The 6,907-nt window shown below is 39.6% G+C and overlaps 1 protein-coding gene across 3 annotated transcripts in view; it reads left to right on the forward strand.

The window, feature by feature from the left end:
• Positions 1-6,907, forward strand: part of NLGN4X (neuroligin 4 X-linked) — a 607,811-nt gene that overhangs the window by 554,193 nt on the left and 46,711 nt on the right. The gene's annotated exons all lie outside the window — the stretch shown is intronic.

Raw genomic sequence — 6,907 nt, forward strand, 5'->3', positions numbered from 1 at the left:
CAGAGCCGCTGATTCATGCAAACAACTGAAGGGATCTATAAGGTTCAACATACTACATTATGTCTAGTAATTTTGTGTCATTTAAAGTAATAATTTCTCATTCAAGGATTTAATTAATTGCAATCAGTTGGTCCCTGATAGCTTTCAACCTTTACTGTATGTGCATTGCACTTGTGGCCTATTCTGTAGATGTTTCATACACCTTTGATAATTCTATATTCTTATGAGCAATTTGCTTGTAAGTTGAAAAACATAAACATTTTTCACAATTTTTTTTAAACAAGACATCTCACTTGAAATGTACTGTATTGACTTTACAAAAAATTAGGTATTTTAAAGATACAGAAATATGGAGTTTTATTGTTACATGAAAATGGTTCTATAATGTTATGACCTGTCAAATATTCGTTTTTTTTTAAAGCAACAAAGTACTGTATCACTATACTTTAAATGTACAGTCGTTTTGATCCAGCAGTGGCTTTTGAGATAATAGAAGATACAGTAGGACTCATAAAATATGACCTACCTTAAATAGTTTGTTGTTTTGTTTGTAACTCTTCCCTGGAATACAAAGTTTTTATGAAAATTGAACACAATTAATTGTGTTTCAGCTCAAAAATATGTTTATCTAGGACACAACATTATAGTATTGTGTGTGTGTGTGTGTGTGTGTGTGTGTGTGTGTGCGTGCGTGCGTGCGTGCGTGCATGCGTGTGTGTGTGTGTGTGTGTGTGATAAAGGATTGGTGCAATGCATTTCACCATATTTATCAATTTACATTTGTCGACATATAAAGCCTACATGTTTAATTAAAAATGACAACTTAGTTTTACTGTGTGGGCAAATATTTTGTTGATTTTGAAAGTGCATATCTTCCCAGAGACAGAATACAGAGTAGTACTGCAAACAAAGCACAAGGTGGTGATGTGGCACACTAAATTGTGTCTAGGCTTGTGATGAAGAACTTGTGGGTTCAATTTTCCATTTAGGCAAATTGACTGCTCATAAAAAGGTAATTTAAGCAGACACACTATTGTATGTCAGACACCTGTAGCCAAAAAGTACACAGCACCGTGACAGGCAAGTCTCCGCACATTTAATTTCTGTTAATTTGTTTACTGTTATCTATTCCCTATAGACCTCTGCAATATATATATATATATACATTCATTAAAAAAATATTTATGTATTTATGTTTTTAATGATAGATCCCTGCTGTGTCAAACTCTTTGCTCCATAACACTGCTTTGTAGGCTACCCTTATACCCCAATCACTGTGGTATTTGTTAATGTGTTTCATTCTATCTTATTTTTCTTAATTCCCCATAATTTATTTTCATTAGTGTCATTCACTTGGGGACATCACAACTACTAGCTTTACATAGACACACGGAAAACCAGAAGAGAACATACATTGTCTAAGAAAGAAATATACAGTGCTATTCAGTGATCTGAGGGGTCTGTGTACTGTAGGTGGATTATGCATTTGAACTCACAGGAAAAAGGAGAAAAAAGTAAATGTGAGAAATATATTTTAAATATTCAGATGTTGTAAGATTTAATGCCCCAGCGCTGTCAACTTTTGCTTGTTTGTCTACGGTGCTGGGGACAGTAAGTCTTGCTACATCTGTACATTTAAAATCTGGGAACAGTCTGCCGTAATCGCAATGCAGAGTGTCCATGCTTCCGGATCAGACCCACCACAGCGTTAATCCATCTGACGATTGTGGTACTGCGGACAGCAGTGGTAACGCACATAGTTAGTCTTACTCTTATCTGTATGATAAATATGGAAAACAAGGGTGGAGCACAAATAGTGAGTTATGTGATTTGCTATTAAACATGCATACATTCTATAAAATATACAGTAGGATAATTTGAGTAAATCAAAACATTTGTAAAATAGTGGGTAAGATAGACAGCAAAAAGTGAGCTCTACTAAAGAATATACAGTAAATAGATATAGCTATATACTTTTTCATAACTTTCCTCATTCAGTAAAGCTGCAAAGACAAAATCATTAAAGATATGTAACTGGTAAACAGAGCTGGGTGGGAAGACACTTGAATTTGCTACCACAAATCCTGGCAGAAATCTTCCACTAGGCCCCTGGAAAATAGAATAAACTGTTTTGCTTATATTTTATGCAAGATCATCTAAAAAGATTAATATGGACTGAATCTATGCACTAACCTTCATCCACCATTATTCTTCTACAGTATATTTTAGTATTTCTGCCTACATAGTGTTTTTCTTCAACCTTGAGTTATTTTGCATAGAATTAAAAATAAAGACACACTCGATGTTGCACTAGGGAACTGTAAATCTTTCAAATGAAGGTTTTAATGGCAGGATTAGGCTTTCCAAACTGCAGCACTACTGCAGTGCAGTGTGCACTGCAGCATTATGAAAAGATTTCAGTGACGCCTAGAATTCTAACGCTTCGAAAGAAAGGCAAGACTATTATCATTATATATAACTTTTATAATAATAACCACTGGCATGACATGCCCTGTAAAATCAACTTGAACAAAGAAATATGTTTTGTGCAGCATACAGAGAAACAGTGATTATAATTTCAAGTAACTAGACTGTATACCGTTATTAATTGACTGTTAAAAAATATATCCTTCCGTATCACCTTGTACAAAAGCCAACACTACAGTATGTTATTTAACTATAAGTAACCTTGTATTTCTTTTTAATTACTAGTGTGTTTTTCTTGTAATTGTAGGGAATTATACATTTGGATGTATGTCTCATTTTTAACTATTTACTTGGCAAGAATGTTCTCAAGGATATACCGGTATACTTTCTAATTTGCAGCATAATGAAGCATGGGAATAAAATTGATAAAATTATAGTATTTTTAGGTTTGGGAAGTCAAATTAGTATTAAGCTATTGACGAAATAATATTGCTGAAATGAAGATACTGTTGATATATTATAGAAATGGACTTGGGGGGTCTCTGGACTTATTATCAACTGAACCCCATTTGTCAATTTGGAATATTGACACTATCGTTCCTGCAGTAAAGATGTTTTTACTATGTACAGTAATGTATGTTGGAATTACAGATAGAAAGAAGCATGTAGTTATCAAGAAATGTAACACTATGAATAATTCTTGTATCTTCTTCTTTTTTTTTATAGAGTAAGGCAAACATTGTGCAGGGGGTCTCCGGAGCTGAACCGCATTGGTTTCAGGTCTGGGGACCCCCTGCTTCCCGAGATACAGGCCCCTTTATGAGGTGCCGGTATCCCTCTGCATTTAAAATTCCCGATCACGTGACCGCGGCATGTAAACCAAGCAGAGGGATACCGGCACCTCCTAAAGGGGCCTATATCTCGGGAAGCAGGGGGTCCCCAGACCTAAACCAAAGCGGTTCAGCTCCGGAGACCCCCTGCACATCTACACTATGAATAAAAATGTATTTTAAATGTATTTATTTCTATTCATGTATTTATTTATTTATTTAGATTTATTTATTAATTCTGCTGCTGTGTGTGAATTTTTTTTATTGTTGGTAGCGGGGGTGGGTGAAGGGGGTATTAGCCCCAACGGTGGTTGTTTAGGGCTTGCGGGGGGGTAGCGGGTGCACTTAACCCTTTCACGACCGTAGCGGTATTAACTGCTACGGTCGTGAAGGGGTTAAGTGCACCCGCAACCCCCCCGCAAGTCCTAAACTCACATCAAGTGCCAAATACCCCCTTCACCCACCCCCGCTAGCCACAATAAAAAAAATTCACGCACAGCAGCCCCACAATTAATAAATAAATCTAAATAATTAAATACATGAATATAAATAAATATATATGTATATATATATATATATATATATATATATATATATATATATATATATATATATATATATATATATATATATACAGTATATATATAACAACAATCCCTATACATATACATACATATATATATATATATATATATATATATATATATATATATACATACATACATACATACATACATACATACATACATACATATATATATGCACCGTACTACGATCAGGAAAGCCCTAGTGAGTGGTGGCGATGACATGGACCTTAAATGTCTCCCTGTCGCGAGACATTTTAAAGAACATAGACACTCCTTAGCAACGCTTAGATGCATGCCTATCCTGCAGGTCCCTATTCCTACGCGTGGTGGTGACAGGGGCAAGATCTTGCTACAACAGGAGGCCAGACTCATTTTTGAACTGCGGACCATGGCACCAGGAGGACTGAACGAAGAGTTAAAACTGGGCTGTTTTTTGTAAATTTTTTGCAAATTGTTTATGTTTACCTGCGCATTGATTTTTACTTGCTTGGATGTTTGACCATGTTTGAATGTCTATTTTTATGTTTGCATGTACAGTTTGACGGGTGGACACTGTTCCTCCATAGCTTCACTTCCCCTGCACACTGTCACTCCCTTGTTTTTATTGTCATTTTATTGTCATTATTTATGTTGTGGGGTGCAGCTGAGACTCCTGGTACCTTCACTACTGCCTTTTGTGGCTTTAATTTCAGCCACAGGCTTTTTTGGCTCGTGTGTCTGCCTTGTATTGGTGCTGTGGGTGCAGCGCTGCCCTTTCTATCAGTTTTTACTACTGCGCCTGCGCGGACTGTGTGCTGGCGTCCTTGGTTGCCAGGGTTCCTCCATTAGGGTACTGCGTGACTTTCCAGTGCGCAGTGATGTTTCCCATTGGCTCCCCGGCTCACCCTTTGCCCTATGACGCGCAGGCTAGTCAGGTGACGCGCTGCAGCTCCCGACACCGGTCGCAGGCTATGGACATTAGAGCAGGCAGCCTTGATCACGAGAGGGGTTTCCCTGCTCGTGGATCTAGGACTTCAAACGGAGATGTCTGAGTTGGCTGCCTTTGATCACTATATTGCTTTTTCCTGCTTGTGGATCCGCATGGCTCCTTTTGGTCCAGGCATTGGTTGTTTCTTAATGGTGCTCAGCTGCACAACAGGTAAATAATGACAGGTTGCTGGTGATTGGTTATGTTTAATTGGTTGCACTAGGGGTGTGGGTATATAAGTAGGGTCACTGTTAGTGTGGTGTTTGCACGGCCCTGAGGAAGGTCTCCCTGAGAGACCGAAACGTTGGCTTTCGTGTATCTGTTCATTTCAATACAGATTATTTTGGATTACACCTCGCTGGTTGCTGTCTCTTTACTGGTCTTTGGGCTGGTTCGTATGATTTGTGGATTCCTATGGGACTAGCAACTGCCTTTTGCTTTACAATAGAGTGCTGACTGCTTTATTTATATATATATATATATATATATATATATATATATATATATATATATATATATATATAGTGGTTGACAAATCACCAAAAAATCTACTCGCCACACAAAAAAATCTACTCGCCACCTAGTACCAAACGTGTACTGCTTGGGCCAATATTTACTCGCCCGGGGGTTAAATCCACTCGCCCGGGGCGAGCAAATGTATAGGTTTGTCGAACACTGTATATATACATACCCACCACTATTAAGGTTATGGTGGGTAAAAAAAGTGACTAAAACCCTCCACAGTAAAGCATAAAGCAACTGTAAATATTCCTGTATATTCATGTGCATGTCTTAGACAGGTCTGCAACCCTGTCTTTCACCATTATCACCCAGCAAACAGCACTTCCACTGCAGCAAGGGATTCTGGGAAATGACATGCAAATGAGCACACAGTGCCACTTTTTATCTCATGCTCACATTACATGAGCAACCCTTAGTCAATGCATGCTGCTTTAAACACAGCTTTTAAGCAAGGACTTGGGAGATGCAAAGTCAGTTAACCCACTCACAGACATGTTTCAACCTTGATGGGTATCATCAGTGTGAGGCTGGCTTGCTGACATTTGCTCAAATGAGATAAGAGTAGGTAATCACCACCACTATTAAGGTTATGGTGGGTAAAAAAAGTGACTAAAACCCTCCACAGTAAAGCATAAAGCAACTGTAAATATTCCTGTATATTCATTTGCATGTCCTCACCCACCACTCGGGATGCCTACATACCCTCCCACACTAACCCCTCATCCCGTGAGGCCCCCTCACCCACTACCCACAAGGGAGGCCTACCCACATATCGTTGGGGAACCCCCCCCCCCCACACCCAGTACCTACAATAAAAACAATAGTGACCCACAATAAACATCATTATATTTATTAAATACATTACCCACCCCCTATGCCCCCCCCTATAAATACAAGATTTATCCTTTTACAAACAGGGTTCATAACGCAGCCCCACGCGAGTCCCCGGTGGGCTGGCGGGGCACCTGGACAGACCTACAGGGTACCAGCAGCCCTTTTTAAACAGGTTCTGGAAGCCTGCTGGTGGGTCCCGCCAGCACCATGGCCCCCAGGTGGTCTCCTTGGGTCTCCTTGCTCACTACGGGTCTCCTTGCTCACTACGGGTCCCAGAAGTGGGACCACACATCTTCATCCCCGCACCTATGGGTCGGCGGTGCCCCCACAGAAGTGGGACCACACAGCTTCATCCCCGCAGACTACGGGTCTGCGGTGCCCCCACAGATGTGAGGCCACCGCTTCATCCCCGCATGTGTCACCCGTGGAACCACCAGCCTGGTACCCATGAGATACCCGAGGAAACCACAGGTGGTCTCCAGAGGTCTCACGCGGAACCACGGAACAAACCCTGAATGTAAAAAAAAATAAACCTGGCCTATACATTCAATACATACACCCCCCCCAACACCTACAGTACAATAATGTGCAAAATAACTATTATCCAGATATGGATAATAGATTAATTGCCCATTATAAAAAACATTAACTAGCATATTCAAATAAATAATAAAGTGCTACTGACCTCATCAAGAAGAGGTCTCCGTCGCCAGCAACATTCTTGTCTTGTCCACAAAATA

Source organism: Ascaphus truei, chromosome 3 (genome assembly GCF_040206685.1).
Source record: "Ascaphus truei isolate aAscTru1 chromosome 3, aAscTru1.hap1, whole genome shotgun sequence".
Taxonomy (NCBI): Eukaryota; Metazoa; Chordata; class Amphibia; order Anura; family Ascaphidae; genus Ascaphus; species Ascaphus truei.